This window comes from Trachypithecus francoisi, unplaced genomic scaffold, assembly GCF_009764315.1.
Source record: "Trachypithecus francoisi isolate TF-2019V2 unplaced genomic scaffold, Tfra_2.0 Lachesis_group7, whole genome shotgun sequence".
NCBI lineage: Eukaryota > Metazoa > Chordata > Mammalia > Primates > Cercopithecidae > Trachypithecus > Trachypithecus francoisi.
In genome coordinates this window covers 51,647,614-51,673,989 of record NW_022681472.1, presented here as the reverse complement: position 1 = coordinate 51,673,989, position 26,376 = coordinate 51,647,614, and positions in this window count along the sequence as shown.

The following is a 26,376-nucleotide window of genomic DNA, read 5'->3' as shown; positions in this document are numbered from 1 at the left end:
ACACAACTTGAAATGATGAAAATATTTTCTAGGTGAGCTGCTTCCAAGCTGGGGGTTGCTGAACTTTCACCACAGCTCAATCAATTCAGCTAGCCTTTAATACCATGCTCTGTGTATTGTCTGTCACTTGCTTCATCTTTCTGAATTTGGAAAATCCAATGCCCAGACCACAAGATGAAAAAATCCAGGGAATTGAGCACAGTTCAAGTACATACAAAAGTATTAATTTACAATTTGTTGCTTACCAAAAGATTTTAATTGTTCCATGTAAGTAGATCTGGTCTCTTGGATGAGGTTGAAAATCCTCCCTGGTCCATGGAAAGCTTCCTGGATTTTTATTCTTAAAGTGTCAACTGGTTACTTTCAAAAGCTAACTTCATCATGTCAAGTTAAAAGTACTCACTGATTACATGAGAGAGACCTCTGTTACCCTCCTAGATAATTCCTGAGTGACAGAAAGGGGAATGGAAAAGGAAAAAAAGCGAAGGAAATGGGTACCCTTGGAAGGTGGGATTTTTGTGCCAGTCAATAAACTTAAGGAAAAACTGTTAACATGGCAATGACCATACCTTGAACTTCAAGTACCTCAGCCTAGTAAACACGTAGCTTTCACACAAACTGGAAAACTAAAGCCCAAAGAGGTGGTGGTATTACACAAAACCATATACCTAGGAACTGGTAAGACTCAACTCTCTTGCACTATTTGCTAAAATATTGACATATTTCTATATGGTTAGTAAATAGCTATTTCCTTGATCCCCAGGTAACCCCTGCTGCCCTAATTCTTCCAGCGTTCACCCAGCAGGCCTTATTCATTATCCTGCAACTGAAGATCAGCCCTAGACACAGCAGGAAGCCTCCCGCACCCTGCTCTAGCTCAATGGCTGATATTCATACCAATTTGTCAGGACCTGTAGACATCTCAGTTAAATATTGAAACATGGTTCCCATTCTTAATTGTGAAACTTGGCTCCATCTGCTGGACTGGCATGTGACCACAGCCTCCAATGACCTCTACCTGGGGAGTCTGAGAATCTCAGAATCTGGGAACCCTTGATCTTTTTATTGTGTTTGTTTTTGTTTGTTTGTTTTTAAGGGCCCAGCCATTTTTGGAAGCACAAACTCTGGTCTTTGTTGGAATCAGTACCTGTTATGGGCTGAGTTGTGTCTCCTCCAAATCTGTATGTTGATAACCCAACCCCCAGTGCCCCAGAATGTGACTGTATTTGGAGATAGGGTCTTTAAAGAGGCAATTAATTTCTTCTCAGACTGCCAGCTAACATCAAGTGTAAAGAGGTAATTAAGGTAATTAAGCTAAATGGAGGGTGGATTAGGGCGGGCCCTACCCCAGTATGACTAGTGTCCTTATAAGAAGAGGAGATGAAGACACAGGCATAAGCAGAGGAAAACAATGTGGAGACAAATGCTGAAGATGGTCACCTGCAATCCAAGGTGAGAGGCCTCAGAAGAAACCAGCCTTGCAACAACTTGAGTTTGGACCTCTGTCCTGCAGAACTGTGAGAAAATAAATTTTTGTTGTTTAAACCACCAAGTCTGTGGCATTTTGTGATGGCAGCTCTAAAATGCTAACACAGTACCTCTTCCTGACCTTGTCATCAATTCATGCTATTCATAGATACACTTTCTTTGTAGTATTGAAGTTCCTTTGCTAAAGAACTCATGTGCTTAGGATGCCTATGCCTCGTTGGACAGGATAGTTCCAGTTTATGCCTGCTGTCCTCGTATAATGTTTATAGTGCTTCCTTTATCTCTCAAACATATCTCAGCCTGGACAATAAATTGCACGACCATCCTAACTTTGTTTAACCCTTGGTTCCTTTACTTGTAATTTTATCACATATTCTCAATCTTTTCCTTGTTAAGTGCTTGTCACTTCTTTCTTCAAAGCCTAATATTTGGTATGTCCCCGGGGTGCCCCTAAAGTAGCCTCGTTCATGATTCGGCCCACCAGGCAATGGCATTATACAGTGAATGGACACTATGGGCAGGATATTGAGTAGGTTTTTGTGGAGAATTTTATGGAATAAAGACTTCACTCCTTCCTCCGAAGAGCAGTGACCTGGCAAGCAACACACATAAATCAGAGTCATCTTGTGTCATCTTATTTCTGTCCTACACAAACCATTATTTTATCCTCAAGTAATTTTTTGGAAAATGTCCTTAAATGCTGTTTAATCTTCCCATCCAGATTCACTGCAGCGAATTTATGGCAGGCTTCAGAATACAATTAATGCACACTTCTATCCCATCCCATTTTGTCGCTGGCTGTGGCAATAGAAAGCTTTTGGCAAGCTGACAGGGGAAGGAGAGGGGAGAGGCTCTGTTCTTAAGAAGCATGTTAGCGATGAGTGAATTGGCAGTGTTTCAAATGGCACTGGGTAGCTAGTTTATGGCCCTACAACGGTGGCCTTACCCAAACACTTCCACAGAATCACTGTAGGAAATACCTTCTGTTCCTTGCCTCCCATGTTAAATTTAAAAAATTATTATATTAGCAGCTCAAGAAAATAGGAATTTATCACATCAAAACCAGCATCACATGTAAAGCTTGAAAGTTGTGATTGCATCAAGGACTAGAAGACAAGAAGCCACAAAATTCTTCCTTCTCTTTCTCTATATTTGTTGTTTTTCTGCAGTTGAATAGCTGTGTGAGGTACAGGGTGGTAGGCAGGGCTCAGAAGGCTCTATTCTAAATCAAGTTCAAGATTCTCAACACGGCAGTCCTCTGGAGGAAAGCCAGGTAGTGATATTATCCAAAGATCCATTTGGCTGATGAGGTCACAGCCCAGCACTGAGTCTCCTCAGCTCCATTTCCAAATGGCTTGTAAAAGAACTTGGATACGTGACCTCACCTTCTTGGCCTTATGTCTTATGGTCAGTGCAGTGGGCACAGTGGCACCTGATGGCCCATTTAATAGGTGTGTAGGCCGGGTCCCACTGAGGTTGGGTGTGCACACATACACGGATCAGGAGCCCTGGATAGTCCTGCAGACTTGCATTGATTACCCTCCTGGCCAGTTTCTCACTCACATGGAAAACTGTCCCATCTATCCACATATGGATTTGGAAAACTGTACTGGAGAAATAAGAATTTGTTTTTCCAGCCCCCAAAGATAATTTATGTAATTATGACACAGGAAATGAACAGAACACAGGATGGTTTCCAGTCTTTATGTCCTATATTTTTTTATGAGACATCTGGAAGCTTGCTTTTCTGTATCATCTCTATTAAAGAATTGAAGAAATCTATGTCTCTGTGCTGCAAATGCATTTGAAAGGGAATGCTGTGAGTGGATGTTATTGCTGTAAATCATCTTGGGTGTAAAAGTGGGAGGTGGACCATTAGAATGTGGAAAGGAATGACCAGATAGTGTGTGTGAACAAAGCTCTTTTGGTATGCCCAATCTAAGTCTTGATGACATGCATGGGAGAACCAAGAGAGCATTTCTCAAATCTTTGCCCACAGCTTGGAAACACTTCAGAGCACCACTGGAGGCCTGAGAAGCCAATATGGTCAAATACTGTTATTACTTAACATTACTATAAGTTTGAAAAAAAGAGAGATGAAAGAGTTATTTGGCTGAAAAATCCTTTAGACTTATATATGTTCTTAGAGCCTTGTATCTTTTACTTACAGATTTATAAACAACAAAATTACTTTTAAAAAGCTACCTATAACTTAGAAGACTTGGTAGGAAAGAAAAAATCTTCACTAATTATTTTCCCCACACATACCCTGAAACCACTTTTTGATTGTCAGTGCAGATATCCAGAAACCCCACTTTCACAAAGCATATATGTTAGTCATTTTCTAGTCCCATTTGTCTTTGAAGAAGGAGGATCCATTTTTTAAGGTGATCCATTTTATTTTTTCAGCCAATGAAAGGCTTACATGCTGTAAGAATCCTCAATCCACAACTTCAGGAGCTTAAAGTTAAGCTAAGGATGGACATGCCATGACCTCCCCCAGTGCCATCAGGATGCATCCATTCCCCACTCTTCATATCCTTGAGGGGAGCATGAAGTTCTGCCTGCTCTGCTTCTCCTGGGTGTCTTGGGGTACCGGGGGTTTCTGTGTCACTGGGCAGGTGTGGGAAGACATTCTTGTCTTCATTCCAGCTAAACTTGTTCTGCTCTTCCTTGCCTTGTTTCAGAAATGAATTGACAGTATAATTGACAACAATAATAATTCCAATATATTTATTCAAAAATTGTATTCTCTCCCTTTTCTCTGGGTCAGCTTCCCCCTTAGTTCTCAGTGACTACCCTGGAATTGGATTGATGTAGTCCCACTCTTCATCTTGGGTTTAGGACCCTCTCCATGGGGACATTCTTGATGCTAGATACCATGGGAGAAATGAGAAAGGCTTTGGAACACTGGAATTAAGGCTTTTGGCCAAAACAAGGAGACATGAACTCCCTGTGGCTCTTAAGGATGAAGAGATGGTGCCCCAAGGAGAGTACAGTGATGGTTCAAGGAGATTGTTAGGAAGGAGATTCAGGGTACTGGCACTCAAAGCCTTCCAGGCTGCTCTCTAGGAAATGCCACAGTTTCCCAGTAAAAGCTGATTAAAAAAAAAAAAAAAAGCTGGAAAGAGGATGCAAAGAGTTTATGTCTTAAATGCTAAAAGAGTAGCAGCTTCCAACTGTAGGAGTCAGGATAACATCTTTGGAATTCTGGATTCTTAGAGTAGATATACAATCTAATCCCTGCTACTACAATCCTGTGGCATTACTGTTCCATGACTTCTTTTTTTAAAACTGCAGATCTCAAGAGTTTCCTAGAAACAGAGAAGTGAAGTGGAAGCTTACCTGAAGTTGGAGGCTGCCTAAATCTGAATAGAAGTGTAATTATTAGTATCTCTGCATATTAGGGTTCTCCAGAGAAACATGACCAACATGATGTATATTTGTGTTTGTGTATATACACACGTATATACACTATATATATATGAAAACAAATGTGTTATAAGCAATTGGTACATATGATTATGGAGACTTGCACATGCAAATCTTTAGCATGGACAGGCAGCCTGGAGACCCAGGAGAACTCATGGTATAGATGGAGTCTGAAAGCAGTCTGCTAGAGAATTCTCTCTTCAGAGAGGCTTCTCTTTTTGTTCTATTTAAGCCTCCAGCAGATTGGACGGAACCCACCCAAATTATGGAAGGCAACCTACTTGCTCAAAGTTCACTACTTTAAGTGTTAATTTCATCTGGAAACACCCTTCCAATTGACAGATAAAAGTGGCCATCACACCTTCCATAGTTCCAGACAAGAAGAGCATCCCAGAGGGAAGCAAGTGTCAGCCAGAGATGGCTGTGGTGTCTAGCTGACTTTGACAGGTATCCAGGGTGGAGTGGGAGAGTGAGGCATGGAGACAGAACAATATGTGCAAGTACACACATGCTCAAGGCCACTGTAGTATTGTGGACATCCTTAGCTTCAACCTTGCAAGCAGACCTGGAAACTAGGCATTGAGTAGCCCAAACACCACAGCTTCTTCCCGATTAAGAAAATGAGGCTGCATTCGGCTACTGCTTTGTTTTGGGTTCCTGAGGAGTTTGTGAGGATATTAGACATAGATCTCAGTTTAACACTGCCTGGCTGAATTCTTGATTTCAGTCACCTCAGGTCACCTTTGCAGTAGCCCAGAGGAAATATTCAATTTAAGCAAATATATCAGACATGGGGTTTCCTTTATCAATCCATGCTGACCGGCCTTTAATGAATTAGAGAGAAATCCATTCCACATTGCCTGCATAAAGAGGTAAAGCTGATGCATAAATCTTGACTTTAAGAAGAAGTAAATTCAAACCAGAGTTAGGAGCTCGTGCCTTTTGAGGCCATAGCAGGAATATTAATGACTCACAGTTATGTAATTATTTGAGCCTATTTATATCTCAGGAACACCAAATGCCATTTCTCTTCCTCTCGAGGTATCCATTCAGACTCTGCGAGTTTGGAGTATTAGTGAAACCCACTGCCTGCCTTGGCCGTCATGTTCAGAGTTCACTGCATTTCTTTGTTGGACAGAAGTCTTTGGCTTCTTTTCTCTTTTGTTTATTTGTGTTCATTTGGAGGAAGAATAACTCATTCATCCCTGAGCCGGTCTGATTGAAAAAAGAAATTCAGAACTTGTTTTCAGTCTGTTCCTTTTAAAACTGTCCCCTTCATCCCAATTTCACTCTCAAGAGATATGACCATTGTAGAAATTAAATTATAATTAGGGTCAAGGACTTTGAAATAATGACCCCCAGACTGACCTCTCTGTCTGTACTCTTAAGTGTCTCCTTTCAGTGCACCCAGTGTTGGGTTCTGGGCCATTTTAAACCTGTTTCCAGAATTGCCACCTGACACTTAACCGTCACACAATGCCTTGCCTTAGCAAATGCATCTGTTCTATGGTACAGCACTAAATGCTTTTCTGAAATTCAGATAAATTATGTCTGCTGATTTGGTCATGTGGCCCAAGAATTCAGTTTCGGCGAATGTATCGGATTTGGCCTTCCCTTTATCAATCCGTGCTGACCGACCTTTAATAAATTAGAGAGAAATCCATTCCGTATTGGTAGGTGCACAATCTGAGTGGAAGAGTAATCAGCACCGGATCTCCAAACACACCCCTGCCTAATTTCCTGCCCTTAATATGCTCCAGTCTGTGACAGGGCATAGGGAGGCTCATTGGAATTACTTTAGACTCTTGAAGAGCCAAATGGAATACGAGGCTGAAGGAAATGTGAGGTTCTTTATGCCTCCGAAGTGCAGGGAGGGGGAGCATAGTGTAGTCATCTGGGTGGGCTTTGCAAGGCTTGGCTTCTAGGAAAAGTTGATATGTGGCTTTCAGGCCAGTTGCTTCCCATCTCCCGGCCTCAGTTTCCTTGGCTGTTGCTGGGACAGCGATCTCTCAGGCTCCTTTCAGGTCTAATAACTTTCAGCTCCAGGGAAACAAAGCAGGGAACAGTTACTTGTACTCCAAGGTCAAATGAGACTGGCATTAAGGCTTTCCTGATGCTCATCTGGGATCCTGACAAGGCTGAATTGGGTCAAACTCACTTATCAGAGGCATTCAGAAGCAAGGAACATTAGAGTTCTCTTTTATCCCAGAGATCTTATTAGAAGAAATAATATTTGAAAAAGGTGCCAGAGGCGTTTTCTGTGATTATTATTCTTGTAATAATCCATTTGAATTTCAATGTACTTAAGATACGGATACCTGCTGAGTTAAAGGGAAAATCCTAGGCCAACGAGTACCTGAAGTTGGTGAAATCGTCAACAGGAAAAGTCTTATGGGTGATTTAACTCTAAAATGGTACAATAGCAAATTCCACTCCACATACAAACTCTGCGTTTCACAATCCTATTTAAATTCCCATTCAGATCCGAGAAAGGATCTGAAAACTGCTACAATAAAGGAATCTGTTTAACTTTGGGTAACCTGGCATTTTGTGAACTTACTTGATATTGGGACCCATTTTGTTTGATTTGTTTTCTGCAATGGCTATTAAAATAATTCAGAATTAAGATTCCACAGAACATACTTTGTAAAATGCCAGTCTAACCTTTTCAGGGATCCTCCTGTCTGTTTGCATGTCATGGTCTTTAAGGTAGTTTTCATTCTTTCTTTGGAGAAGTGTTCATCTCCAGTTATCTTCAGGTTGCGCTCATCCCCAAGTCTTTTGAAAACATGTTTTTCCATTTGGCTGCACATCCCTATCTTAGTTAGATCTACAAAAACTTGCCAAATGTGAAAGTCTTTACTTAAGCTACTTTTGAGTTGCTCCTGGAAGCACAAAAATGAATGAATAGGTGAATCAAGGGCTCTTTAATTTTAAAAAACGTTTTCCATTACACGAGGTTTTTTGGAGAAGTGTATGGCAGAAACATCGATGTTTGGACTGATGGCATGTAGAGGAACCCTGGACACATTGTGTTTTCAACTAGCTGAGTGGCAGAAACACCAAATGTGCCCTGGGGATGCCACGCTTGTGGGTGCCGCATCCAGGCAGAAACACAACTCAGGCTGGTACATTGAGAAGGTGAGAGTGACTCCTTAAAGCTGCCCCTGGCATTCGCAATAATTGCTACCAGACTACATTTTTTTTTCTCTGCTTTTCACTCCCTCTTTCAATTCCTAGCCTGCTAACAGCACACTTTAGTTCTGAGTTATTAAAAATTACATCTTTCTTATATTGATTCTTGACAGTTGCCAGCTGACATCTAATTGTTTCCAGGTCTGAGGTTTCAAATTTACTGATTTCCTTTTTGATATTTTAATCTTTCTCCTGTATCCTACTCATTCCCTCACCTCCCCTGCTGGTTTGCCTTGTCTTCAGAATTTCTCAAAGCAGCTGTGAGGACCCTAGCTCAATTTCTTGTTAATTATTTCTTTACATTGCAAAGGAAAATGGCCAACCACATAGATGGGCATTGCTGTTCCTACATTTCTCTGACTTGCTTTGAACAACCACTGTTTACAGCAGAGCAACAGGCCTGGGAATTCCCTCTAGGACATAACTGTGCTCAGCCTCCTCCTCTGAACACGACTCTGCCACCCTCCCCAGAATGTTTGTGAGCCTGGCCTCTCCTCTCGTTGTTAGGTGAGGTTTGGGCAATATTAAGAACTTGGCATTGAACCCCAAACAGGTCATAAGATAAAACGCTAAATTATGGAAATGGAGACTGCAGTGAATTCATTTTGCATGACTTGGGAAGGATGGAACTGGGACTGATGTGAGCTAAATGAACCCGACTCAGTAAAATGGTGAGATTTGAGATGACAGCAAGCTTTAAGAGATCAGAGAATGTCTGTTTGCTTAGTACTGTGTCCTCAGTGCCTGGCACAGCATATGGCTAATACTAGGCACTGAATGATTATTTGGCAAGTTTGTTGTTGTTCTTGTTGTTTTGTTTTGTTTTGTTTTGTTTGAGACGGAATTTCGCTCTTGTCACCCAGGCTGGAGTGCAATGGCGTGATCTCGACTCACTATAACCTCTGCTTCCCAGGTTCAACTGAGTCTCCTGCCTTAGCCTCCCAAGTAGCTGGGATTATAGGCATGCACCACCACACCCAGCTAATTTTGTATTTTTAGTAGAGACGGGGTTTCACCATGTTGGTCAGACTGGTCTCGAACTCCTGATCTCAGGTGATCCACCCACCTCGGCCTCCCAAAGTGCTGGGTTTACAGGCGTGAGCCACCGTGCCCAGCCATTTGGCAAGTTAAGTATGAATTTTCTTCTCCCTCTTCATGGTTCTAATCAATTATTAGAGTTTGGGACAAATTCATAATCGGCATTCACAATAATTGCTAACAGACCACATTTTTTTTTTCTGCTTTTCACTCCCTTCTTCAATTCCTAGCATGCAAAAAGCACACTTTATTTCTGAGTTATTAAAAATTACATCTTTCTTATATTGATTCTTTCCTGTTAAGATTTAACAGGAAACTTTCTTGTTTCTGCTGAACAGTTTTCCCATTCTTAACACCATTTAGGAGTTTAGCTCAAGAATATATCCTAGAAATGATCTCACGGTACCTCCCGGGAAAGCATAGTCTGAATATATAGATCCATAGAATGTTTGAGAATGGAAGGAACCTTAGGGTCACTCTGGTTCAACACTTTAATTGTGCAGTGCCACATTGAAGCCCCTGGAAGTGAAATGATTTCCTCTAGGGAGTCCTGGTCTGTGTGGAGTGCTTGGTGGGCACTTTATTCCTAGAAGAAACATTTGCTGAGAATTTTTTGTGAATTCCCTGGCACCTCAGGCCTACTGCACATGCAGGAAGGGTCACCTTTCCCAGTTCTGGGGAAAAAAAATCTTCCAAGCCCAGACATGCAGATATTGGTAGGTAGAAGTTATCTGGAGGAGAGTGAAATATGTAAGAAACATGAGGGGTGGAGGCTGACAACATCTGCTACACTTAGTTTGGTGTGGGGACAATAAGCAAGGCTTCTTCAGAACATGACAAGGAAGATGACAGGGTATTGGAGGGGAACATGTAGCTCTGTTTCTTTGACTCATAGTGGAACTTACAGGGAATGCATTGCCTTTTTGAAATGCTGAGATTTAGGGTTTGAGAGCACTGGGAAGCTGTCACAGGGGCCCTGGTAATACTGGTGCTGATGAGGCTCCCTCTCTTGGGCAATTCGCAGACATTGACGTCAGTATCAGCATCTGCAAGGCGGTGCCAGGGCAGAAGGACATGAAGGCAGTCTTTGTGAGATCTTGTCAGATACTCCTAGGGAGTCCCAGATTTAACTGGGGAAGTTTTTGAAGTGGATCTTACATTACACCAATAGGAGCACAACTAGTGAAGTTAGAGTTGTCATGATTTTTGTAACTTCATCAGTACATAAAGGCTAGTAAGACCCAGGAAAACTCCAAATTTAAGAGCAAATGGAGTAGAAAGTGAGGAAATGAACATAATCCCCGATGGGGCTCCATATTCTCTATGTCTTCTCTTTTCACTGTTATCCAGGATCAACACTGGGACCAGGACTTGGAGAAGTGGGCCGTAATAGATTGACTCATTGGTTTCCAACTCTTCATACATCCCTATGTTAGAATTGTACATCTGTACCCTTGGCCATATGACTTTCCTTCTTCCCTCTAGGGAAGAAGTGTGCTTCCCTGCCCTTTACTATTGGTTTGGCCATGTGACTTGCTGTGGCCAATGGAATGTTAGAGGAAGTGAAATGGGTAGGGGTCCTGAATGTGTGGTTGGTTTTCCCTCTTGAGCTTCTTCCATTTTCCATGAGGACAGACACCAGGTAGCTGCTGGTTCCAGTACGATGGAGGCCATACGGAGCACACCTGAATCCAGCCTAAAGCCTGGAGCCAACCTAATAAACCTATACACTAAAGCACAGCCTCTCGGCTGAGCCCAGAATAAATAAGCCAAACCATAGCTGACCTATAACCCACAAGGCCCTGAGATTTTTGAGGTTGTTTTAGATACACCATAAGCTGGCTACTACAGTGGAAACATGTGTGGAAAAAGTCCTGCAAATGCATGGAAAAGGGAGAATTCTAGACCATGGATGGATTTTCAGGGTAACCAAACTTTACCACCCAATATCTTTGACCACATGATTAACAGAGGCTTTGTGAGGAATCAAAACTTGGATAGAAGCTTCAGTGAACCAGCAATATGGGTAGAGGTGGGCCAGAATGTGAAAGAAAGGCGATGGAGCTTTGCAACACTTAAAGCAATCAAAATAAACAGTTGTGAAACCAGGAAAAGGCAATCCCCAGCACCGGGGTCTGCTGCCGGCCTGCCACAGCTTTGGTACATTTAATCTATCGCATTAACACAGCTTTTAGAGTTACAGTCCCTCCAAAGGATTTGGGCTCCACTTCAATTGCAGTTGCCAGGGCCTAAAACTGTCAATTAGAAAACCAGTTACCCAAGTAAACCCCTCCACTGGCTGTCAGGTGAAAGCTATTACTCCAACCTTCATTTTGGCCCTTTCTTTACATGTAGCTCCAAACTCTTCAAAACTACTTCCTGGTCCAAATCACATTCCCAGAGAGTGTTACAGAAAGGAATGCACTTTGAAAGTTTGCAACTATGCAAAAGTTAGTCCTCACAGCTTTGTCTCCGAGTAGGTGTGATGCTGTGGTTTGATGTGGCATAGAATGAGCTGAGCTAACCTTTTCCATGACTGTTTTCTTGATTTTTTGGGTCACTCTCAGTTCTAGCTTATTGTTGATTGAATAAGGTAGATTGAAATGAACTGCCTTGTTCCCTGGTCACATTACCTTCACGCTTCTTATGGAAGAGTCATAAAAACAAGAGTGGTTTCTAAACATGATCTATTCTGGTCTGAGATGCATAGGACAAGAGTAGCTTCTTGCACCCACATTTCTGAAAGCTACCACTCCCAGAGGGAAGGGAAGTTAACATTTCCGGAGTGCCTCTGCTTATATTGTCTCATTTAATCCCTGACCCCTCCTTAGAGGAGGGCCCAGCAGTCCCACTTTACGAAGAAAAAAACGAAGGCTAGAGAGGTGGCATGAGAGAGGGAATTCCGACCCAAGTCTCTTATTTAAAAGCCAGTTTCCCTCCTCTTTATACAGAGGTGTTTGGAGAGAGAAATTTTGTAGGAAAAGACTCAGAGTTCTCTTCCCAGACATCTTGAGGTAGGCTAAGTCTCTTGCTGTGTAGACCTATGTTTGGGTATGGGAAGCCCTGCATATTTTTCCTCATCTGAAAACAGTCAAAGTATTGAACTTCAGAGATGCCATGTGTTGTCTAATAGCTGCTGGTCTCTTTACCTCTGCTCTTTCTTCCTAATGTTCATTCTTCATAAAGTAGCACAGCAACCAGCAGGGTGCTTTTTGTGTGTCTGTTTATTTTTGTTAAAGATTATTTTTTAGAGACATTCTAGATTCACAGCAAAATTGAGAAGAAGGTACAGAGATTTCCCATCTGCTCCCTTCTTCCACACATGCATAGTATTCCCTGTTATCAACATTCTCCATCAAAGTGGTGCATTCGTTACAACTGATGAGCCTACACTGGGACATCATAATCACTCAAACTCCATAGTTTACATTGTGGTGTACTCTTGGTGTTGTACATTCCATGGGTTTGAACAAATGTATAATAAAACGTATCTACCATTATAGTATCATACAAAATATTTTCACTGCCCTAAAAATCCTCTGTGCTCTGCCTATTTATTTCTCCCTCCTTCCTAACCCTGTCAACCACCAATCTTTTTACTATCTCCATGGTTTTGACTTTTCAGAATGACATATACTTGGAATCATACAGTATGTATCACTGTAATATCTGCTTCTTTCACTTAGTAATATGCTTCATAATAAGTTTTCTCCATACATTTTTATGTCTTTATAGCTCAATTCTTTTTATCATGGAATAATATTTTGTTTTCTGGATGTACCACAGTTTATCCATTCATCTACTGAAGAACATCTTGGTTGCTTCCAAGTTTTAGTAATCATACATAAAGAAGTTATAAACATTTATGTGCAAATTTTTGTGTGGCCACAAATTTGAACTCCTTTGGGTCAATATCAAGAAATATGATATCTGAATCACAAGATAAGATAATGTTTATTGTAAGAAATGGCAAAACTGTTTTCCAAAGTGGCTTTACCATTTTACATTTCTACTACCAGCATTGAATGAGAGTTCCTGTTATCCCACATTCTCACCAGGATTTGGTATTATCAGTGTTCTGGATTCTGTCCATTCTAATAGGTATGAAGTGGTATTGCATTCTTTTAAATTTGCATTTTTCTGATGATATATGATGTAGAACATATTTTCATGTTTATGTGCCATCTGTATATCTCCTTTAGTGAGATGTTTGTTAAGATATTGATGTACTTTTAATCAGGTTGTTAGCTATCTCACTGTTGAGTTTTAAGAGTTCTTTGTACATTTTAAATAACAGTCCATTATCAGTTGTGTCTTTTGCAAATATTTTATCCCAGTCTTTCGCTTGGCTTCTCTCTCTCTTAACGTTTCCTTTCTCAGAAGTTTTTAAGTGTATCAATTCTTTATTTCATGGATTGTGTCTTTGGTTTTGTATATAAAAATCCATCACCATACCCAAGGTTATCTAGGTTTTCTTCTATGTTATCTTCTAGAAGTTTTACAGGTTTGCATTTTACATATAGGGAAAAGACCCATGAGTTTCTTTCTGTGAAAAGTATAAAATCTATGTCTAGATTTATTGTTTTGCAAATGGATGCCCAGTTGTTTCAGTGTCATTTATGAAAAGGCTATCTTTGTTTCCTTATGTTGCTTTTGCTCATTTGTCAAAGATGAGTTGACTGTATTAAGCAAGTCTATTTCTAGGCTCTCTATTTTGTTCCATTGACTCATTTGCCTATTCTCTTGCCAATACCATGCTGTCTTGATTAGCATAGCTTCAAGGGTAAGTCTTGATGTCAGGTTGTGTCACTTCTCCAACTTTGTTCTTCTCCTTCAACATTGTGTTGGCTGTTCCGGGTCCTTTGCCTTTCCATGTAAACTTTAGAATCAGTTTGTTGATATCCACAAAGTAACTTGCTAGAATTTTGATTAAGAATTCATTAAATCTCTGTATCATGTCTGGAAGAACGGATATTTTGACAATATTGAGTTTTCCTGTCCATGAACATGGGCTATCTTTCTATTTGTTTAATTCTTCTTTAATTTTGTTCATCAGAGTTTTGTAATTTTCCTTATATCAATTCTTTATATATTTTGTTATCTAAGTATTTCATTTTTGCGGATGCTAAACAATAATGTGTTTTAAACTTCAAATTATACTTGTTTATTGCTGGTATAAAGGAAAGGTATAAACTTTTATATTTTAACATTTTAACATGCACTCTTACTGTACTCACTTATTAGTTACAGAAGGTTTTTTTAAAAAAATTCTTTCAGATTTTCTATATAGACAATTATGTTTTTTGAATTGACAATTATATCATCTTGGAGCAGACAGTTTTATTTCTTCCTTCCAAATTTGTGTACTTTTTATTTCACCTTCTTATCTTATTGCATTGCTAGGACTTCCAGTATGGTGTTAGAAAGAAATGGTGGGAGGGAACATCCTTGTCTTGTTCCTGATCTTTTTAGGAAAGCTTCGAATTTCTCACTATTAAGTATATGATATTAGCTGTAGTTTTTTGTAGATATTCTTTATCAAGTTGAAAAAGCTCCCTCTATTCTTAGTTTTCTAAAAATTTTTGTCATGAATGAGTGTTGGGTTTTGTCAAATGTTTTTTCTGCATCTATTGATGTAATCATATATTTTTTCTTTTTTAGCCTGTTGATTTGATGGATTACCTTAATTGAATTTTAAATGTTGAACCAATCTTGCATATCTGAAATAGACCATACTTGGTCATTGTGTTTTATTCTTTTTATACATTGTTGAGTTTCATTTGTTAATATTTTGTTGAGGATTTTTGCAGCTATATTCCTGAGAGGCATTGGTCTGTAGTTTTCTTATAATGCTTTTGTTTGGTTTTGCTATTAGGGTAATGTTGGTCTCGTATAATGAATTAGGAAGTATTCCCTCTGCTTCTGTCTCCTGAAAGAGATTGTAGAGAATTTTTATAGTTCCTTACTTAAATGTTTGGTAGAATTTTCCAGTGAACACATCTGGGCCTGGTGCTTTCTATTTTGGATGGTTATTAATTATTGATTTGATTTTTTAACTAGATATAGGCTTATTTAGTTTGCTATTAGCAAGATGTTTTTGATTTGTATATAAGATCCCCTTTCCAAATTTTTTCTGTCTCACTTAGGGTGAAATCTGAAGTCCAGACCTTGGTTCACCAGATCATACATGGTCCAGCTCCCACCATGCCCTAAATTCATCTTTCACTGCTCACCCATCATTCATTAGACATTTGTTACTATCTAGGGACCTTCTGTTCCTACAACATGCCAAGCTCATCTCTGACTCAAGGCCTTTACCATTGTTTTTTCTTATGTCCAATATATTCTTACCCCAGATCTTTGTGTGGGGGAGCTTTTTCGCCTTCTCCTCAGAGAGAACTTCCTTCCACCATCCTGGTCAAAGTAGACCTTCCTGCTTGCTCCATCTTAGTCATTCTCAGTTTCACAGTACAATTTTATCTCTTTCATAGCCCATATAACTCTGAATTTATTATATTTATTCATTTACTTGTGTACTTTTATATTATCTATCTCCTTACACCAAAGTGTAGGCTATTGATGGCTGGACCTTTGTCAAATGTATTCATTGCTGTATCTTCAGTGCATATGACAGTTCTTGGAGCAATGAAAGGTATTCATAAAAATGTATTGAGTGGAAAGAAATGTTTGTGCTTTGCACCTAGCTTATTCTGTTATTGTTTATTTTAGATTTTTAAAGCTTATTCTACTACTTTCTGAGTTAGACACATGATAATCATATTTTTCAGGCTATTAAGGAGAATATAGATAAATGTAGAACAACTCTGTGACCTCCTTTACCACAGAGTAGCTTGTAGTCTTGTGCAAGCTTGACCTCTGCTGCCATGCCCATCATTGTATCCCTATGCCCACCATGGTACCTGACATACATATGGTAAGAGAATGAGGAAGACATGCAAAAAGACTGTAGAGTTCTTAGTGGACCCTATATGTCAGCCAGGAATGGAATTTTAGGAGAAGGAATAAATGGACTATAAATGGAAATGAATGCAAGCATTTTCTCCCTTTTACCTTTCTTCTCTCAGTGCTCTCTTCTCTCTTTCATTTTAAGATGTTGTGATGATGCTGTAACAGGGAGATGCTTTCAGCTTAGAAGTCCAGGCAAAGCCAGTGAAGAACCCAAGAATAGGATATATGTAGCAAACCTCTTTGTTCTGCCTCTGACCTCAGGCAAGTGCTAAAGAAGCAAGAGAGGCTCTTGAGAATTCCACGTTGTGAGAAACCAGAGAGAGCTTTGGAATGAAGCTCCCATTTGGTATGCATTTTCCTGGGGTGTCTTTGAACATACAGTTTCAGAAGCTTGGTGGGTGAGTTGGAAGTTATATGGGAATTTAGAGTTTTGAGATATAGACCACAGCTCTTCCCCCTTTCCATTGGCAACAATGGTTCTTGAAAGTCATCAATGTGAACTAGCTGAAATATGTGCCTTCATAAAGAATGGAACTATCTGTTGGCTTAAGAAATAGCATAGGAAGATAAATAAAACTTAGAAATATAAGTGGGAAGTTGAGTGAATTTGTGACCTTTTAATTTAAGAGAAAAGTTGTTCCAAGGAGAGAATATTAAGTAAGATTTTGGGATCAATTGTTGTAACTTTAAATAAAAGCAGATCAAAACTTATAAGTAGATGAATTTAAGAACTCAGAAATAAATTCTTTATTTCTTAATTTTTCTACTGTTAAAAAAGCATGTTTTGTGAGTAAGTTCTATATAGATTTCTACTGGAATAACTTTGTCAAAGTCTGGGTGAATAACATAAAGGGGATAGGATGAAGGTCTCCTTATGAACACAACATCTATTTTGTTGTACTTGTATCGTAGGAGTGAGATCAAGTAGATCTAAATTAACAATATTTTCATGTAATATAACAGATATGACAGAGTGAAAAACTAGAATAAATTGTCAGCAAGTAAAACAGAGTGGGTTTATTTAGAAGACGTATTAACAGAAGATAAACTATTCATATGAAAAACCAGAGGTACTTGAGCAACATTAGCCACTAAAAAAAAAAACAGTGTTAGCAGAATATGTCAATTTTTCCTAGATATTAAAATAGATTCTTTCCAATATTGTGATGGTTTTCTCTCTAACAATCCAATACTACACGTGTATATTCAAACTGAAACATACTATAGTCGTTGACTCTTTCTGGGTTGCATTGTTATACATTTGGGAGTGAATCTCTCAAGTATTCATGATGGCCCAACTGAAATAGTGGACTGCGAAGTGAGATGAAGGATGATTTTCTATGACCGTGGATTGAGGTGAAAAATAGACCATAGTCATCTTCTGTTAAGGGCAAGATGAACTCCTGGAGGTATATTTCACCAGTGGAAGATCTGATCTCTACTACAAGTTTGCTGGTAATGCATTATCTTGACTATTTATACTATAATGTTGTTTATTAGCCAAACATGATATTGGTATCAATATCTAGAACTATATCCTAGTCTTAAACTCCAATTTATTAATTATTTTCAATGTAGGCCAGACAAAACAATATTGAAAAAGAAGGAAAAAGTTGGAGGATTCACATTCCTGATTTCAAAACTTACCAAAAAGATATATTAATCAAGGGAGTGTAGTACTGGCATAATAATAGACATATAGATGAATGTAATAAAATTAAGTGTCCAGAAAAAAAATCTCATACATCCTCTATTGTCAATTCATTTTTTTAATGAGGGTGGCAATTTCAATAAAAGGAGATAATAGTCTGTTAAAAAGATGGTTCTGGGCAACTGGATTTCCACATGCAAAATAATGAACTTGAACCCCTGCCCCACATCATATACAACATCTTTACTCAAAATGGATCAACAGGATAAATATAAGGACTAAACCTATAAACCTCTTAGAAGAAAACATCGAGATACACCTTGATGACTTAGATTTGGCAATAGATTCTTATATATGACACCAAAAGCATGAGCAACAAAAGAAAAAATAGGGAAACTGAACTTCATCGAAATTAAAAACCTTTGTGCATCAAAGGAATATTATCAAGAAAGTGAAAAGATAGCCTACAGAATGGGAGAAAATATGTTCATATCATACATACCATAAGGTTCTAGTATTCAGAATATATGAAGAACTCTTACAACTCAAAAGCAACAAGACAACCCAATTTTTAAAAATAGGTGAAGGAGGCACTTTGGGAGGCCGAGACGGGCGGATCACGACGTCAGGAGATCGAAACCATCCTGGCTAACACGGTGAAACCCCCTATCTACTAAAAAATACAAAAAAGCTAGCCGGGCGAGGTGGCGGGCGCCTGTAGTACCAGCTACTCGGGAGGCTGAGGCAGGAGAATGGTGTAAACCCGGGAGGCGGAGCTTGCAGTGAGCCGAGATCGCGCCACTGCACTCCAGCCTGGGCGACAGAGCGAGACTCCGTCAAAAAAAAAAAAAAAAAAAAATAGGTGAAGGAGTTAAATAGACATTTCTTGAAATAAAATATACAAATTGCCAACAAGAATTAGTCATTAGGGAAATACTATTCAAAACCACAATGAGATACCACCTCAGACTCAGTAAGATACCAATAGTAGTAATAATAATACTAAAACAGAAAATAACAAGTGGGGGTGAGGGTGTTGAGAAATTAAACCCGTCATATATTGCTGCTGGCAAATGTTAAATGGTTCAGCCATTATGAAAAACATTCTGGTGGTACCTCGAAAAGTTAAACATAGAATTACCATATAGTCCCACAATTTCACTCCTAGTTATATATCCACAAATAATTGAAAACAGGTATTCAAACAAATTGTTGTACATGAATGTTTATAACAGCACTATTCACAAGAGACAAAAGGTAGAAACAACCCAAATATCCATCAAGGGATGAAATCAGAAATGAAATGAGGTATATACACACAATGGAATATTATTCATCTATAAAAAAATGAAGTACTGATATATGTTAAAATATGGATGAACCTCAAAAGCGTTATGCTGTGGAAGAAGTCAGACACAAAGGGTCAAATATTGTATGGTTCCATTTACAGTCACACCTTGTTTTATTACACTTCTCTTTATTGTGCTCTCAGACACTGCATTTTTTATGAACTGAAAGTTTGTGGCAACCCTGAGTCAAGTCTATTGGTGCCATATTTCTAACAATATATGCTCACTTTGTGTCTCTGTGTCACAGTTTGGTCAGTGAGAATGGTTAACAGAGAATGGTTAACATTTGTCTAGCCAATTGGCCCATTATCTTTTGCAAAAGGAATTAGATTAATTATAATAATTATTTAGGGTGTGTTAAAGTGAACACATTCTTTTGAATTTGGCTAGATGCTTTTTTATAATTTATATCTTGTCAACCAATCAGGAACATTACATTTACAATTCTAAACATTACTATGAATCAAAAATATAAAAACACCTAGTCAGACGTTTGAGTGTTCTACTTTTCCCTTCTTTCCAGCCACAAAACTCTGTCCTTCCACTTGCTGTTTTGAGCCTGATTTCTAATAAAGTACTTTACCCATAGTCCAAGAGCTGAGCTAATAATCTCTGCGATGTTACCAAAACCTTTTTAGAATTCCAAGTATATAATGCCAGTCTTTCCAAGGTCACTATGGAAACTACATCCTAGAAAAATCCAGTGACTTATTTCAGGATGACCTATTCCTTATAAAACTAAATTGGCCATTTCTAATAAACTTAAGCTTTTAAAATTGTTCCCTTACTAAGTAGTTGGTAATTGTATTCATAAATATTCCTACCACGACCAATAATACAATTAATATGAAACCAAGTCAGAATATCAAGATGGCTTTGGTATAGTGGGAGAACCATTGGATTTGAAACTAGGATGTAAAATAGACTCTACCATTGACTCTCAGAATTTGTTCAAGTCACATTACCTTTCCGAGCCTCATTTTCTTCAGATTTACTATAACATGGGGTAATAGCACCTACCTCAACAAGGCCCTTGTTAAGATTTGATGACATTAAAAATAATCAGCCCAAGGAAGCTACATAACGCATATTCTTTATTGTAATTATGTCTTCTACCAATTTTCTGCTGTTACTAGTGATTCAACATGAATCACTAGTAACAGTTAGTTAAAGAAAATCAACAGATAACTTATTAAAACTCAATTTAACTATAATTTTTAAACTCTTCCTCCCACAAACATTTATCAGAGCTGGTAAATTGCTACAATACAAAGGTAAATTTGAATTTGTCTTTCTTCTCTCTGAACAAGTTTCTTCTTTGGAACTGATTGACAGCGGGTATGTACAGACATAGAGACAAGGGATGTAGAGCGAATTCACAAACTGTATTCTCAGTACCAGATATTTACAAATTGAGTGGATTCGACTTTCCTATTTTCATTTATTCACTACAAATCCAGAAAAATCAAATGAGCATTTGCAGCAATCTATTGTGGGATAATTATAGCACAAATCTGTCCGGGAATCAAAGGGAACACCCTCTGGGGAAAGCAGTTCAGCTCACTGCATCATCCATCAAACCTCCTCTCAGCAAATACTCATATCTCAAAACCCCTTTCAGATTATTGATGAAGTATTTCAAGATTCTAGTTAACTTGGGTCACCATGAATTATGGATGGTTAGGACTCTGAATCACTACGTTTATTCCTCTTCAATCATAAAAGACATCTCAACTACTTTGGCATAAAAATGAGATTTATTTTTCCTCAAAAATGGCCACCAATCAATATGTTAGTCTTATTAACTTTTCTATAATTTCAGCTGATAAAGCAGCTTCATTCTGGCATTAGAACTTTGTTCCATCCATCAAAAATATTATAGCACTCCCCTGGCCTGAGGGCAGTTCAGACATTTGGCTCCAGCAGTTTGGAGGTGGTGAAACAGAGGAGTGGCTATTTTCTTATGCTTACCCTACTTCTTTAGGGTGATTATCCTGATGGTAGTCTGGCAAGTAGTGAGAAAAAAAAAACCAACTCCTTGCATTCCTCATTGGGTGAGATGCTGGACCAGACTCAGCCCCAAGCAATGCCCAGGCGTTGGTGCTCATTTAGGTGATTCGCTGACTCTCATCTGGAGGCTCCCTGCCATTACAGAGTACACAGGGCTCCCTAACAAAACAGCAGCCCCATGTCCCCTGCGGTCTCAACTCTGTTGTCTGCAGGCAGTAATGTGATGAAAAGTATTTAACAGCTTGCTCTCCAGAAGAAAAAAAGAACCACAATTTGTAGTGAATGTCAATTTCTGTGGTGTAAATACTCCTGCTATCTACCAGAAGTAATTGAAAGTGGAGTTAGAAAGAGACACATACCTTAGTAAGGCTGGGGAAAAATAATGCATTAGTAATTTTATAATAAACCCTTGTACTTAAGTGCAGTTCTCATTTGGAAAGATTGTAAGTAGTGTATACAACATAAAAGATGTAGATGAGATTGTGTCACTTAGCCGTTGAAAATTCTTCAAATGGCTTCCCTTCTTTGCCATAAAAAATTTCATAGCAGATGAGTGATTTTGGGATCTAAACTTCTCCCATCATCTTTACCCCCTTTCCAGTCTTATCTTCCATTGCTCTTCCACCCTCAGCCTCTGGTAAAATTGTACTGATACATTCACAATATCCTAAATGCGCCATATATTTTCATGACTCTCTGGTCTTTCGTTGGCAACTCTCAATGTTTGTAATGCCTTCTTTGACTGGTGAATGACTGAATTTCAGAACTAATACTTTAGATTTTGTTGTGATATCTTGTTCATAACTACTCACCCATATATCCCACTTCACTAATTTTTGAGCTTCTGTCACATCACAAACTGATTTTCCTGCTGTCAAGGAGTTTTTGTGTCTAGCAGAACAATTAAGCCCAAAATAAATACAAAGCCCCAGCTTTTACTGGTACACAGTTTGGAGGTGGAGATAAAAATAACATAATGTATATGTTGGTATAAAATAACTGATTTTTCTTTTCTTTGGAAATATTTTTCTCTATTCTGAGACCATGCCCTTAATATTTTCATTGCTAAAGGTATTTTCTTGCTGCTAATCCAGAAAGCATGTAGATTATGGCAGTTCTACAATCAGAAAATTACAGGTATATTCTAAAAATCATACCTTTAAAAGCCTCTGAGAGCTGGGGAAGTAAGAACTAGAAGAACTGAAATGCAAGAATAGAAGACATTTCCTAGATAGTCTGGGAATTGTGGAATGAGTGCATGATTATTTTTGCCAAGGGAGTAAACCTCTGCTGGGGGGAAAGAAACTAGCAACGATTTTAGTGCTCTTACAAGACTGGAATAAAAAATTGAAAATCGTTTTCTTTCAAATATTTGTAAAAAATAGATGTTTGTTTCTGTAGTGAATGTGTACAGACTTTTTTCTTGTCATTAGTCTCCAAACAATAGAGTATAATAACAATTTACATAGCATTTACATTGCATGAAGTATTATAAGTAATCTAGAGAGTATTTAAATAATATAGGGGGATACATATTGGTTATATATGAATACTATACCATTTTACATGAGGGACTTGAGTGAGCATCCATGGATTTTGGTGTCTCGGGAGGCAAGGCAAGGTGTCCTGGAGCCAATTCCTCATGGATAATGAGGAACAAGTGTGTGTGTGTATGGGTGTCTGTGAGTGTATAAAATGATACCTTGTTCATAACTATTCGTCCATACTTACAGAGAGATCTAGAGCGGGAACAATATCAAAGGATTGGCTCATGTGACTCTGGGGACTACAAAGTCTGACATTTCAAAGGTAAGTCAGTAGGCTGGAAACTCAGGCAAGGGTCAATGCTGCAGTCTTGAGGCAGATTTTTTTTCCTCTGGAAAACCTGTTTTTGCTTTTATGGCTTTTCAACTGATTGAATGAGGTCTACCCACATTACTGAGAGCATTCTCCTTTATTTAAAGTCATCTGATTATAGACGTTAATCACAGCTACAAAATACCTTCATAACAACACCTAGATTAGCGTTTGATTAAATAACGGAGTGCTATAGACTAGTGAAGTTGTCATATAGAAAGAACCATCATATGTGGGGGCTTAGGTCAGAAGCTTCACAAAGGCAGGCTGCAATCCCTCTCCATTGCTCAGTGCTTAGAAAAAAAAAAAGTTTCTGGGGAAATTGACCAGTCGAAAGCACATGTCCAGTCTCCCCCTCAATACATCTGCTGTGTTTTGAAGTCCTGAGGCAGGAGGCTGGAGAGTTGGTCTGGGAACCTCTGAAACACAAAGCTCTATATTCCACGGTATTCCAAGGATGAGACAATTTATACCTGTCGGGCCTTTAATCAAGAGCCCATAGGGCCATACAAGGAATCAGAAGTCGAACGAATTTACAACTGCAACTAGCACCATCCCAGCTCAATTCTCAATTAGATGGAATTAATCAGCCCCTCATCCTTCTTATCTAACACAGGAAAGAAAGAGCCATCTTTGGTAGAAGATAATACCATCTGGAGCCTCTATAGTTTTTGTTTTTGTTTTGTAACACAAAGTCTGGCATACTTTAAAATACATTGTGAACAAATAAGAAAACATGAATATCAGGAGAAAAGACAAATAATAGAAACAAATCCACAGATGTTCTAGTTATTGGAATGAGCAGATAAAGACTAAAGATTAATACATTAAAGAAAACAGAAGATAGACACATTAAATGAAAAGACAGAATTTAACAGAAAATTTGAATTTATAAAATAATGCTTTTAGATAGTTTATAATAATTCCTAAAAATAAATGGTTCAATCCATCACAAAGGCATATCCCTAAATCTGATTGCATCCATAAGTCTTCAAAATATTTCAAGAAAAATTTGGAAAAATATAAAAAATAGATAGGTACCTAATCATGGTAGAAGATTTTAACCTAGTCAATAGCTGATACAACAACCAGTCAAAAAATTCAGAACAAAATATAAAATCTGAATAACACAATTAACAAACTTGGCTCACTTAATAAATATGGAACATTGCACCAAAAATGTCATTCTTTTCATGCACATAAAATATTTACCTAAAATTGACCAGATGCTAGGCCATTAAGCAAGTCTAAACACGGTTTAAAAGACTGACATATAGAATATGCTCTTTGACTACAGTGGAATCAAGAAAAAGAAAATCAGTAACAAAAAGATGATTAGACATTTTAGGGGAAAATGTTGGATAGGAGGCAGGACTAAATTGTAGCTCCCACTTGGACAGACAGAGCAGTGTGTGGAGACTCATATCATGAGCTTTTGCTCCAAGAACTACTGCAGGAACATGCCAGGAAAACTGAGAGAACCCACAGATCTTCTGAAGGAAGTGGATTGCTCCTGCAGGACCCAGGAGACAGACCAAGTACTGTGAGTGCCCAAAGCATAAAAGTGGGAAAGGGGATCATTCACCCTCAAGCACACACCCTCATGGGGGAACCTGAAGGTCCAGATCATGGGAAAAGCATTTGACCTTACCTGGACCTAAGATAATTTAGAGAGCCAGGAGAAATATAGGAGTAGAGGAAGCAGTGGGAAGAGCCCTGTCAGCTCTTTCAGTCCCCAGCGAAGCCATTTCTGACTTTGTCTCACAGGGAAAGTGCCGCCTCTTGTCAGGAGGTCAACCAGCACAAAATTAGTGCAATAAACAATAATAATACAACTAAGGACCATCACAGAGTCCATTTCACTCCCCTGCCACCTCCACTAGAGCAAGTGTTGCTATCTGTGGCTTAGAGACCAGAAGACACCCCCCAGTACCAGCCTGGAACCCAGTAGCCCCGCTGGGTGGCTAGTCCAGAAGAGAAATAACAATCACTACAGTTCGGCTCTTAGGAAGCCACATCCCTAGGAAAAAATGGAGAGTACTACATCAAGGGAGCACCCCATGGGACAAAAGAATCTGAACAGCAGTCTTTGAGCCCCAGATCTTCCCCATGACATAGCCTACCCAAATGAGAAAGAACCAGAAAACCAATTCTGGTAATATAACAAAACAAGGTTCTTTACTACCCTGAAAAAAATCACACTAGCTCACCAGCAATGGATCCAAACCAAGAAGAAATCCTTGATTTTCCAGAAAGAGAATTCAGAAGTTTGACTATTATGCTAATCAAGGAGGCACCAGAGAAAGATGTAGTCCAATTTAATGAAATTAAAAAAGAAAGATAAAGGTATGAGGTATGAGTGGAGAAATCTTCAGGGGGAATAGATAGCATAAATAAAAACAATCACAACTTCATGAAAGCAAGGGCACACAGAAATGCAAAATGCACTGAAAAATCTCAGCAATAGAATCGAACAAGCAGAAGAAAGAACTTCAGAGATCGAAGACAAGGTTTTTGAAATAATCCATCCAACAAAGACAAAGAAAAAAAGAATTTTAGAAAATGAATAAAGCCTCCAAGAAGTTTGGGATTATGTTAAACAACCAAAAATAATTGGCATTCTTGAGGAAGAAGAGAAAAGTTTGGAAAACATATTTGGGGGAATAATCAAGTAAAACTTCCCCGGTCCTGCTAGAGATCGGACATCCAAATACAAGAAGCTCTAAGAAGACCTGGGAAATTCATCACAAAAAGATAATCATCTAGGCACATAGTTATTAGGTTATCTAAAGTCAAGACAAAGAAAAAGAATATTAAGAGCTATGAGGCTAAAGCACGAGGTAATCTATAAAAAAAAAAAACCTATCAGATTAACAGCAGCTTTCTCAGCAGCAGCCTGACAAGCTGGAAGGGATTGGGGCCCTATCTTCAGCCTCCTTAAACAAAACAATAATCAGACAAGAATTTTGTATCCACCGAAACTAAGTTTCATAAATGAAGGAAAGATAGTCTTTTTCAGACAAAACAAATACTGAGAAAATATGTCACTACTAAGCCAGCACTACAAGAACTGCTAAAAGTGGCTCTAAATCTGGAAACAAATCTTCAAAATACATCAAAACAGAACCTCCTTAAAGCATAAATCTAACATGACCTGTAAAACAACAAACATAATAAATAAATATTAAAATAAAAAACAAGGTATTCAGGCAACAGATAGCATGATGAATAGAATAATACCTCACATCTCAATGCTAACCTTGAATGTAAATGGCCTAATGCTCCACTTACAAGTGTCTGCTGCCTTTAAGAGATTTACCTACGTAAGGACTACATAAACTTAAGGTAAAGAGGTGGAAAAAAGACACTCCATGCAAACGGACACCA